The sequence below is a fragment of the Artemia franciscana genome, chromosome 2 (assembly GCF_032884065.1).
Source record: "Artemia franciscana chromosome 2, ASM3288406v1, whole genome shotgun sequence".
NCBI classification, from domain to species: Eukaryota; Metazoa; Arthropoda; class Branchiopoda; order Anostraca; family Artemiidae; genus Artemia; species Artemia franciscana.
In genome coordinates, this window is record NC_088864.1 from 61049113 (window position 1) to 61062459 (window position 13347).

The following is a 13347-nucleotide window of genomic DNA, read 5'->3' on the forward strand; positions in this document are numbered from 1 at the left end:
AAAAAACTAAAAAAACTAAAAAAAACTAAAAAAAGGTAAAAAACTAAAAAAAACTAAAAACTAAAAAAGAAAAAAACTAAAAAAAAGGAAAAAACTGAAAAATAAAAGAGAAAAAGAAAACTAAAAAAATATGAATAAATATATATAAAAATAAGTTGTTTGTGGGTTATCTCTGTCTGTCTGTCTGTCGAGTGACGTCGTGTTTGTCCGCATATGACGTCTGAATTATTTCACACTAATACAAAAGAAGAAAAAAAACTAAAAAAGGTAAAAACTACAAAAAAAACTAAAAAGAAAAAAAAAACTAAAAAAGCTAAAAAACTAAAAAAACTAAAAAAAGGTAAAAAACTAAAAACAAAAAAACTGAAAAAACTAAAAAAAGGCAAAAACTAAAAAAAAACTAAAAACTAATAAAAAACTAAAAAAGCTAAAAAACTAAAAAAACTAAAAAAACTAAAAAAAGGTAAAAAACAAAAAAAAACTAAAAACTAAAAAAGAAAATACTAAAAAAAGGAAAAAACTGAAAAATAAGAGAAAAAGAAAACTAAAAAAATATTAATAAATATAAAAAATATAAATATAAATATAATATAAATTAGCAATCAACAAAGTACCGAGACACAAATGACGACCGGGACACAGGGAGTATAAATGACGACCAGGACATAAGTAAAAAAAAAAAAACTAAAAAAACTAAAAAAATGGTAAAAACTACAAAAAAACTAAAAACTAATAAAAAAACTAAAAAATCTAAAAATCTAAATAAACTAAAAAAGAAAAAAAAGAAAAAAGGAAAAAAATAAAGGAGAAAAACAAAACTAAAAAACGAATGTATATACAGACCGGGACACCGGGATACAAATGACGACCGGGACACAGGGAATATAAATGACGACCGGGACACAGGGACACAACTACAATGGGGACGCCGGGGGGCACAGGGGGATATAAATGACGACCGGGACACCGGGACACAAGGAATATAAATGACGCCCGGGACACTCAAAGAGAAATCACAGACTGGAACACCGGGACACAAATGACGACCGGGACACAGGGAATATAAATGACGACCGGGACACAGGGACATAACTACAAAGGGGACGCCGGGGTGCACAGGGGGATATATAAATGACGATGGCGACTCAGGGAATGGTCGATTAGCAATCACCATCAACAAAGCTCAAGGGCAATCATTAGAATCATGAGGTATAGATCTGAATACGGATTGTTTTCCCATGGACCATTATATGTTGCATGTTCAAGAGTCGGTAAACCTGACAATCTATTTATATGCACAGACAATGGGACAGCAAAGAATGTTGTATATTCGCAAGTTTTACGTAGTTAAAAACATATATATATATATATATATATATATATATATATATATATATATATATATATATATATATATATATATATATCTATCTATATTCACAGGTGGGACATAGGGACACAACTACAATGGCGCGTAACTAATATGGCGCGTAACGACTTACGCGCGCGGGGGGGCTTGGGGGGGGGGGCGCGAAGCGCCCCCACCAACTAGGTGTTGGGGTGGCGCGAAGCGCCACCCCAACAGCTAGTAATCTTATAAAATCTTATCACCTATCAAATTATAGCTCTAGAAAAAGTCCTAAAGTACATGGAAACTACATCTGAAGTGTGTGTGTGTGGGGGGGGGGAGGATTGCAGAGATATGTTCCTCCATCCTAGAAATTTGACGAGCAAGGGATATCCACCAGGCTCCAAATATACCTTTCATATGTGAAAAGCAACCCCCTCTAAGACGTATGAACATGGTGGACAGTTGAAAATTGACCCAAAGGTGCCCTTATTTTGAATCGTCATGTCACTGTTAATATTAGCTTTCTCCATTACAAGTTATGTCTAGGTAATAAGGAGGTTTGCAAGTTTCAAACCCTTTCTCCCTACGAGCAATAATAGGAATGATTACGTTAAAAGTGACAATTTTTCAATTATATGACGGGTAAGAGAGGTCTAAAAAAGATTGTTTCATGATTTACCCCCCCCTCCGCTTTCGTTGTATTGAATTATCAAATCAATTTGAAATCCACGGTATTCTTAGGTAGTGGATAATTCTCTGTTATACTTGTTCGAATATTTATTTTTATTCTTGTATGATTTCAGTATTGTCACTTAGTATAGTCGCAACCAAATTTCCATGCTACATTTTGCGAATCTCTGTCCTTCATTAGAAAATAACTAAAGAAAACATTGTTCCCAGAAATACCCCTTAAACGCCACTTGTGCATACTAAACTCTGCAGGTATAGATCACTTTTGTTGATTTAGCCCCCCCCCCCCCTGTGTTCCCTCTCGCTTATTGCACTAATTTTCGAATATATTGTAGATGCCAATTATACCCTCAAGCATAGCCAGACCTTTAGCATCAAGAGTGGGAACTTGCACCCCAGTCAACCCATTGCACCCCTATTCACAAAAATGTAGGAAGTAGGGAGAGCGAAAAAACGTCCTTTTGAAAAAAAAATGGGTAGGGGAATTTTTTGCGTTGCTTTTTTGAAATATTCTCAATAAAAATAACAATAATAGTTCCAATTTTTCGGAATGTAGTGAGGGGTTGGGGGAAGGGAAGGGAAAAATAAAAGGTGGGCTGATGCCCCTGTTCCACCCCCTGCAAATGACCCCCTTTCTGCATACCTAGTGTACTAGATAATTTCTGAGAAATTAAGTGATTGCGGCCGATATTTTTTTTTATTAATAAGATATACATACATCGCAGAAAGTATTGTCTTAGTCAGTTTTTAATGGAGGAATTTATAGGAGAATGTAAAATTTGTAAGTGTGTATTTCCATCTTATAGTCACGTTATTTGAGTTTTCTCAATTCACAGAAAATAACAAATTTTACCTTCAACGAAGACCAGGGCCGGATCTAGGGGAAGCTAGAGGAGGCAGGCAACCCGAGCGGAATGCCCGGGGGCGGCAAAATAAGCTTAAATTATAGTCCTTTTGGGCAAAAATTGTAATATTCACAGTATTGATGGTGTGGCGGGGGCTGCAAACAGTGCAAAGTCTACATCCCCCCTTATGGCATTTATACAGTTTAAAAATTCATCTTTAAATGGTTCAGAAGGGGTATATACGCCCAAGACTGTTACAATGGTTGCGTAAATCCATCATTTTTTAATTGTGTTACTTGAAAGGGCTAAAAAAAATCAACCAGGTTTTTGTCTGTAAAAAAAAATACAACGAATTTTTTCAGATGTCTAAACAGGAGAATCATTTATAGGGGGGAGAGGAATAACTGGCCCCAATAGCCTTAAAGGAAAAATTAAAAAGGCCCCCCAATACCCTCCTAATTTCGAAATATACCTTTTTTGGTACCTTAAAAATCCTTGACCCCTCAATATATGCGTAAATAGACGCCTCTGTTTCAGAACTTCGTGATCAATGTCGCTTTGATACTATTAAACGAAAAAAAAAATCAAGTCAAGAATATTTATAATAAAAGAAACTGTTTATAACAATTATTTAATGTGAACCAAATGTTAAATTCAATATTAAATTACAACCAAGTTTACAAGAACTGCACCTTGCAACGTTGCACAAAAAGCTCGATTTCTTCGAAGTAATCAACAGGACCTATAGGCATAACCAGGAATGTGCTATCATTTCATCTTATTTGTATCAAAAATAAAAATCACTTTAGTAACTGGTTGACTCCCAGGAGACATCGGAAACGCGAACACCATTGCAACTCCATGTCTGAAAAAAAAGGGGAGCAAATTTAAAAACATAACATAAATATAACTAAATAATAATATAAATAAAATAACATACAGTAGCATAGAAACAACATAAAATAGGAATAAGTTCTACAAAATAAAGCTTTTAAAACAATCCGTTAATATGTGCTTGTTTACATCCGAGAAGGACCTTAATCATGGTTGCAGCGGTAGCTGCAAACTAGTAAAGAGCGAACCACAGCCCATAATAACCAAAAGCTACAAAATAGGTTTTGAAAAAATCTGCCTAATGAAAAAAAAAATGCCATTTGACAATGACTCAGGAATGGTAACTATTATTTCGGCTCGTCTTAAAAGTAAGTGTTTATTGCTAAAAAAAATTATAGTGATTTCGAAAAAGTCTGAAAGCCCTCAAAAATGGTGTCAGATCAAAATGAAAAGAATACCATTGGAATCATCATGGTCGAACACCATGTTCAGTGAAGTTGCAGTCCTCCTCCTTGAACAACAAGGAAAATCACTTTTTTGCTCCGGTAGCATTGATTCGTCTCCGGTTTTTTTTTCAGCAAGCCTAACAGGCTACCATAGCAATATAGAGAGGTGATAAATGGCTCATTAAAAATATATTTCGCATATCTACCTTTTTTACAAATTCCGCCATCAGCAAGTGCCATAGGGCACTAAAATGGCACTTTTTGTGCCATTTTTCAAGGGGTGGCACTAACAGGCTACCAAAACATAGTAAAGATTTTTTCTAGCTCATATAAAAGATATGGCTCATATCTACATTCTTCTATAAATTCCACCATCTGCAAGTTCCAAAAGGCACTAAAAATGGCACATTTGGTGCCGTATCTCAAATGGAAAAGCTGGTGCTATTGGACTAGCAGAAATTATAAGAGTGATGTATAATGGCTCACTTGAAAGCTATTGCTAATAAATACGTGCCTTTTTATCAATTTTACCGTTCTTAAGTGCAATATAGCAGTGAAAACAAGGCTTTTGGTGCCGCTTCTCAAGTGGAAAAGCTCTGAAGTACAAAACGGGTACTATTGTTATAGTTATATTCCAGAACCCTTCACTAGAGGTTTACAAAAAAAAACCTCCCGTATACTCACCCTCCCGGCCCCCTTAGTAAGTTTCATAAATCGTGTGCTCATTAGTACTACTGAAACATTAGCAGGCTACCACACCATCATAGATAGATGATTAATGGTTCAATTAAAAGCTGTTGCTCATATTTACTAGGTTTTTACACATTCTACCATCTATTAGATTTCACAGATTTCAATGTTAACTAGTTTCTGCGGATAATTTGCAATGAACTCTGTCATGGTTGAAGCATTAGCTGCCACCTAGTAAAGAGCGAACCACAGCCCATACTAACTAAAAGTTGAAAAACGTTAAAACGGTCCTTTTTTTCTTCTTTTTTTTTCCATGCCTGGTGGGTTGCTAGAGCATCACAGAGATATACTTAAGAGCTCATTCAAAAGCTATTTCTCATATGTACGTGGTTTATATAAATTCCACCACGTGCAAGTGCCCTATGACTCGAAAAAAGGCACTTTTTGTGCCGTTTCTCTAGGGGTCGGGCTAGCGGGCTATCAGAACACATTAAATAGATTTATGATAGCCCATATAAAAGAATATTGCTCATATCTACATTCTACGAATAAATTCCACCCCCTGCAAGTTTGAAATGGCACTAAGTACGGCACGTTTGGTGCCATGTCTCAAGTGGAAAAGCTGGGGCTAGTGGACTACCAGAACTTTTTAGAGTGAAATTTAATGACTCATTTGAAAACTTTTGCTAACATTTACGTGTTTTTATCGATTCTACCATTCGTAAGCGAGATCTAGCAGTGAAAACAACACTTTTGTCGTCACTTTTTAAGTGGAAAATCTTGGAAGTGTAAAACTGTATCATTGTAATAATTATGGTCCAAAACTTTTAACTGGGGGTTTGCAAGAACACCTCCCACATGTTCCTCCTCCAGGCCTCCTTAATAAGCTACGCAATTAAAGTCCCACAAACACCAATATATTGAATTAGATTATTAGGGGCGTGGCTCTGTTAGTACAGCACTGAACTTCAAATAAGATTGCGTTTGATTCCAGTTTGAATTCTTTTTCAATCATGGTTTGTCCCTTCTTATCATTACTTTTTTAATATTACTGCTATCATATATATCATATACTATTGTATATTACTGCTGCCCGATAAATCAATCCAATATTTCTATATGCTGTTCAATTACTTCACGCTTAATTAAAAATATTAATTTTACGCTTATGTTTATAAGATAATTTTAATTGTACACTAAAAGTTAATGATGTCACAACTAGCGGAATACTATGAAAACCTTTATAGATTCATTTATTGTTGTCAGGCTACATACTCGCTTTTGACTTCCAAATCAATATTCCTGTTTATCATACTTGACTTTTGTGTTTTAGTAAAGCGCAAGTTTTTTGTAACCTTAAAAGCATTGGCAAACATAATTAGTTTGTTTATTTGTACTAGTTTTATTGATATATATATAAAATAGGCTGTAAAGTAATAATTTTTGTCCGTTTTAAGTTTAAACTTCGCTCTTTACTTCCCTCGGGAAACTTTGCTTTTTTTAATTAATGTACGTCAAATAAGAGATTACGAAGCTGCAGTATTTGTGTTTCAGTGTATTAATAGTTTTGCCCCTGATGTTTTTAAGAGCCTTTAAAAGTTAATACTGAACTGAATAATTATGGAACAAGGCGTAGTGATAACATTATTGTTGATTTACATCATGGCACCTGGTCTAGATTTTTAATGAAACACCTGGGCACATCTGTATGGAATACGCTACCAGTGATCATTAGAGCGGCAGAACGCATACCTAAGTTTAGGAAGAAATTAAATTTTTTTTTATCTACTCTAATCTCCCTTTTTATATTCAATTATTTTCTTTGGGGAAAAATCAATAAAACTGATTCACTAATATTTAGTCCACTCAAAATAAATTCCAATAAAACTCAAAAAATTTATTTTATTAGTATATTTAACTAGTAAATAATTTAGTAACTAATAATTAGTAAATTAGTAGATTTGAATTGGGGTTTCGAATTGTAAGGAAAGAGTTGTTGCTTGAATTATGGGTTGTAATTTCTAAAAATCATGATTTACTGACTAGCAGCTATTAATAAATAGTGCTGAATTGACACAAACTAAGATTTTACTTACGAAATACAATAAGGATTAACTTAATAGCTTGTAAATTCCAAATTCACTTTAAATTTAATTCCCAAAGAATTAAAATTAAATTTAAAGAATTATTTTAGTATTATTAACCTAATATGGATCGTTTTATTTTCTTTCTGATCCAGGATCAAAATTGTTTGTATTAAGATATGAAAGCTCGTATCTCCCAATACTAACAAAAAACTACAAACAATATTAGGACTCATAGAAGATGTATATAGTTGTTACTTCTCCGGCGTTGCTTTACTCTGACTACAATAAATTTTTACTTTACTCTGATTTGCTCTTATTTGCTTTACTTTACTCTATTTACTTACTTTACTCTTATTTGCTTTACTCTGACTACAATAGAATGCATATAGCAGTAAAAGATCAAATTTAGGCACTATTATATAAAAATATAATAATATATAGAGAATCTATATGACAAGATTAATTACTTCAAAGGACTTGTTGCAAATTGTTTTAAAATGATCAGTCCGAGGAGACATGCAACTCAGAACATTCGTATTTCGTGATTTCCATATTTCACAATCTACATATGTCGTAATTTCACCTTTTTTAGTACATTCGAGCATCCCCAATCCAACTGCGTGGCTTAACAGTAACTTTCACGGATATAATCTGTAGAAGCTAACAACATACATTTATCAATTAACTTGTTAACTGAAACTTGTTAACAGAGTCTCCTCAGTCTGAGGAGACTTGGCAACTCAGAACATTCATATTACGTGATTTCCATATTTCGCAATCTACATGTCATAATTTCACCTTGCGTTCGAGCATCCCCAATCGGACTGCGTGACTTAACAGTAGCTTTTGCGGGTAATCCGTATAAACTAACAACAGACATTTATCAATTAACTGGTTAACTGAAACACTATGGACAACTAGACGACTAACAGCATAAATCACATGGACTCCACTGTAAACTGGTCTGATTTACAAATCCGTGCCACGTGCAACCTTTCACAATTACTTCCTCTTTTTGCTCTCTGCTCATAATTTCACATATTTGTTCCATTTCATAAAATATTTTTTTTTTCATACGACAAAGGGTGTATCCAGGATGTGTGTACAAAGGGCTTACAAAAAAAACTTTAAAAGATATATCATAATTTTTTTACACACATTTATATTACGCTTTTAGAAGTCGGACAGAAATATCAGGGGGGGTGTCCAAACCCGTTAGCCCTCCCCCACCCACTGAATACGACGTCTTTACGGAAGAAAACAGTCGGCAAATTTAAATAGCTAGTACTGCTTATTTATTTTCATGGTTCAACGTGGGAGTACTGATGCAAACATGGTACTACCATTATTTGTGTTACCTTTGTATTACCCTTGACCAAGGTATTACCCTACCCTATTGGTTTTGCTTGTTTATTTTTTCTTTGGGGTTCAAAGTTGCACACTGAAAAAATGTATTACTGCTCTAAAAATTCATAATTTTGGAATAACCAAAAGAACTGCAGTTTTGAAAAAAGAATAGAGCTAAAGTGATCCAGGGGGGATTTTTTAGGGAGGGGGGGGGGGCTCAGTACCAAAACATTCAATTTTGTTAATTTATTTTGGCTTCCTTGAAATTGATTTGTACATATGACATGTAGCGAAATGTGTAAAATTTTCGCAAACGTTGTTTCTATTCAACCAACTTAGATTTGAATGCACTGATTTATCCCCCTTTTGATTATAATCCGCTCCTTTCCTTACAGCAATAAAATTTAATCAATCAAATACTTTATTACATTAACTATGAATTACGGAATCTTTTAGCCAAAATGAATCACTTAACAATAGTGTGGATTAATTTATAGAATCTTAAAACTGACGTATAGTGATAGCCAGCGGACCTCGGAATAATTGCTTTCTATTTCGCTTAGCAAAGATCTAATCAAACAGTTCGTGGTAAGGAACTGCAGTAAGGAACGACCCGGCCCATGATTTAATCCAAGTGATCTTATAAAATTTAATAGATTCTTCGTAGGCGACAAAACATTATGTATCTCTGTACCATTCGTGCACAAAAATTCTTGGAGGAAACTGTGCATGGTAAAAGTTTGGTTTTCCGCCAATCTCAATGACTATTTACGTAGCGGCTCAACAATTGAACCAAACTGATTAAAGTCGAACAGCGCAAACGTGAACTGAACAATAATAGCACGACCGTCTGCTACGCATGGAGGCACTAAAATCTATATTACTTATTATCTTTATTACTTTTATTATTTTTATTATCTTTATTTCTTTATTATTTATTATCTTCATTATCTTTACCATTTATTATTATTATTATATTATATTATTTATTTTATTATATTATTTAATATTACATTATTATTTATTATCTTTATTATTATCTTTTTTGGTCACATTTTGGTTACATAGTAACATTTGGTAACAGTAACATTTTTTGATTACATAGGTTACATTTTGGTTAGGTTACATTTTGTGGTAAACCTATTATTTATAGAATATATACCAAACCCCCCTAATGTGCAAACACACCCTAGCTCCAAGAAAAATAAAACTTCAATCAACCAGTTAGCAGCCTTGGGAATCACAAAGCCTAATTAGGTAGACTATTGTAATTGTATTTAAATTGTTCTGGGATTTAAAGCATGTGTTCTCAGGTATTATGCTAGAATATTGCCCAAAGTAAGATTGTAAGGAATTAAAAAAAAAATTAAATAAATGAAACCACAAGCCAAATGAGAACATTTCAATGCTCATAACTTTTGAAATATTTGCCCTGGATGGCAGCATAGAGACAAGTGCAAAGGCACGGTAGGCAGAGTAGGCGAAGTAGGTCATTATGGGCCGTTATCGCCAGAAAAAGCCATAATATAGACAGGGACTTACAGATTATGAAGTCATTCATGGATTTGAAAGATGAAATATGTCAATTTTCAACTCGAACCAAACTCACAACCTTGTTTAATGGTCCATTTTGTCTGCAAGACTTCGTATTTCTGATAGATATTACAAAACATCTGAATCATTAAAATTTATCATTACAAGGAAAGAAACTATTTGAAACAAAAAAGTGTTGTAAAATTAACACATTCAAACGTCAGTTTGCTTTATGGAGAAAATACTCACGAGAAGAAAAGTGGACATACATCACACGTAAAATAATTTTTATAATAAAATGGTAGAACAATATTCTTGTATATTACTGTTATAACAGGATAGGGGCAAGGATGGCTAAGGCCGTACAGAATACTTTTACGTACAGAATATAATTACACGAGACACCTACACGTCACACGTAAAACTCTAGGGTAATGCGAGTGAAGCAACCGGTCTGAACTTTATTAGAATTAAATAAACAACAAGATTTTTTCCAGCTGAAAGTAAGGAGCGACATTAAAACTTAAAACACACAGAAACTATTCCGTATATGAAAGAAATTGTCCCCTCCTCAACGACTCGCTCTTTACGCTAAAATTTTTTTTTTTTTTTTGAAAACAGAGCTGTGAGAAAGAGTCAAACCGACACTTCCTCTGAGGAAAAACCCCGAAAAACTTGTTTTCACTGAAAGTCACTGACATTATAATATTTAAAATCCGGATATGTGTAGAGTTAATTTAATAAACAATTAACTCTACAATGTACTAATGTACATTTAATAAACAATAGATTGTGGAAGTAAACTAGATTTAGCCAAACCGAAATTCACTTAGTTTAAATTTATAACATTGCTGCGGTTAAGGTAGTAAATGAGGCTAGTAGCCGGTCGAGGTTAGTAGTGAGGTTATCAATGACACTACAAAAAGAATTACAAGTTTCGTAGTAGGTAGAACCAATCTACTTCACTGAATTACTTCGTAGGCAGCCTAACAATTTATCAAAAGCATTATTGTACTCTTTTTTTAACTAGAAATTTTTGAGATTTGTAATTTTTGATGAAATTTTCTGCTTTCTTCTCGGTTTCTTTTATCCTTCTGGTTTCAATTACAAGACTAGCTTACAGCGCCAGTTCAACTGCTTTTTAGTCAGTGGCGTAATTCCGTCAAAATCCGGGGCGGGGGGAAGTTGGAGCCAATTTTCCCAAATCAAATGTAAATGACAGTGAAAACCGACAAATGAACCATATGAGCCATATATATTACCATAAAGGCAAAAATATACTGAGGAAAATTGATCCGTTTCTGTGGATGCTTGAATTATGCAGGCTTATCTTAGTTTTGATAAAAATTTTGAAGAAATTAAATCTCAACTGGGGGGCTAACTGGGGTCGGGGGCGGGACAAACTAAGGTATGGGAGGGGCAGATGTCCCTCTGTTCCATAGCAAATTATACCCCTGTTTTGAGTCATATTTTTAGGAAACATTTTTCAATAAAATCATTTTGTATTTTGATAAAAATAAATTTGAATTAGCATCTGAAAATGAGTCACGTTCTTAATGCTGCTTTTTATGCTGAGTTTAAATATATTTTATTATTAAACAGTTCGTGGTAAGCAACTGTAAGAATGGAGTGAAGAGGCTCAATAGTAACCAAAACTCTAAAAACGGAATTTTTGATATGAATAGATATATAAAAAAAATCGACTTATTATGCTTATTCCAAATATATAAGATTAATTAAGTTTAGTATTACACATCAAAGGCTGCGATTCTGAGGAAATGTGCCAGATTTTTGAAAAAAAGGGGGGAACCTCTAAAAGTCAAAGAATCTTAATGAAAATCAAACCATTATATTCAGCGTATCGGAGAATTCTATTGTAGGAGCTTCAAGCTCCTTCCTTCAAAAATCTTGTAATTGTTGCCAGAAGAAAGATCGCGGACGCGCGTTTAATGTTTCGTTTTTATTCTTTTTGCTTTTTCCCAGGGGTGATCGTATCTACCAAATAGTCCTATAATATGAGGAGATACCTCATTCGAACGAAAATTAAAAATTTTAATACTGTTTTTAAGTGACCGAGAAGATCGAACTATGCCCCCTACCACGCTCTTCCCACCTCAAAATCGTCCGTTAAAAAATTTGAGATAGCCATTTTGCTTAGCATAATTGAAATGCGCAAAACCATACCGTTGAAGATAACATGACCCCTCCCTCCCCCCACAGCCCCTGGAGAACGATCTTTAAATTAAAAAATTTGCCCTTTGTTTATCTATAGTATTTGTTATTGGGAAGTATCTACACATTTTTTGGGTGGGGGGAAATTTTCTTCTGGGGCGATTTACCACGTGGGAATTTTCAATGAAGTTTCCGGGAAACTTTTTAGGGTAAATTTTACACTTGGGAAATTTGCCAGAGTTTCTCTACTGAATTCTTTTTATTTATCTTACTTTCTCTTTACCGATTAATTTTTAGGCGTGAAGATGTTAAGGGTAATTGTCCCGGGTAAATTTTTACCCCGATTGAATTGTCTTAAATATCTTCATTCCGTGGGGAGGAGGGATTTTTCTGTGGAGGCAGAGTCGGATTTCCGGCATTACTTAAAAATCATAAGAGATCAAATAAAAAAAGAAGCTTTTTTAGCTGAAAGTAAGGAGCAACATTAAAACTTAAAACCAATAGAAATTATTACGTATGTGAGGGGAATTACAACCTCTTTAATGCCTCTCTCTTTACACTAAAGCTTGAATTATGGTCTCATCTCTTTAAGAACGACTCCTTAAACACAAGCGTCGTTTCATTAGAACAATAAAATTTTAAAGAATATCAAAAAACATTAGCTTGAAGAACGAGATATTAATAAGGAGGGGGGAACCCTTTCATATACGTAATAATTTTTGTTCGTTGTAAGTTTTAATGTTGCTCCTTCTTTTCAGTTGAAAAAACTTTTTTTTTTTTTTATTTAACAATACGGTAAACTTAAATCTTCCCGTATTATATTTTTTAGATTTTTTAAACCAAATCATGATTTAAAAAGATCATCCACAACAAGATCTATCAATAGTCCTTTTCATGCATTATTGAAGAAACAATTTCTCAATAGAAATGATGATTCTAAATAGCAGATAAATTGGTTTTTTCAGATACAACTCATCTTTGACCGTTTTGCATCTAAAATAGAATTTTGATAACTTATTCTTCCTTTTTTATTTCCTCGATAGATTTGCATAAATATAAATGGAAATTATGCAACGCTATAGGTAGTAGAAAACCGAGATCTACTACTGGCAACTACTGATGACAATGATGAAGGATGAGGAACCAATACGAATTAATCAGAATTGCAGTAGTGACCCATAATATTGATAACATATTGGATGATTTGGATTTATTAACTAATTTAGGCGCCAAATTTCACGCAATACATTTTTGTTTAAATATAAATTTCAGAAGATAAAAAACAGAAATCAACAAATTTAACTTGCAAGATTTGAAGGTTAGAATATGTTTCGTTACATTTGGATGAATAT

General features: G+C 33.6%; 1 protein-coding gene across 1 annotated transcript in view; it reads right to left on the reverse strand.

The window, feature by feature from the left end:
• Positions 1 to 3470: 3470 nt before the first annotated feature.
• The window catches only part of LOC136043887 (serine/threonine-protein phosphatase 6 regulatory subunit 3-like), a 67592-nt gene continuing 57715 nt past the window's right edge, over positions 3471 to 13347 (reverse strand). The window contains exon 13 of the mRNA XM_065728904.1: positions 3471 to 3751. The gene's annotated coding sequence lies outside the window, so the exon portion shown is untranslated. The remainder of the gene's footprint in view (positions 3752 to 13347) is intronic.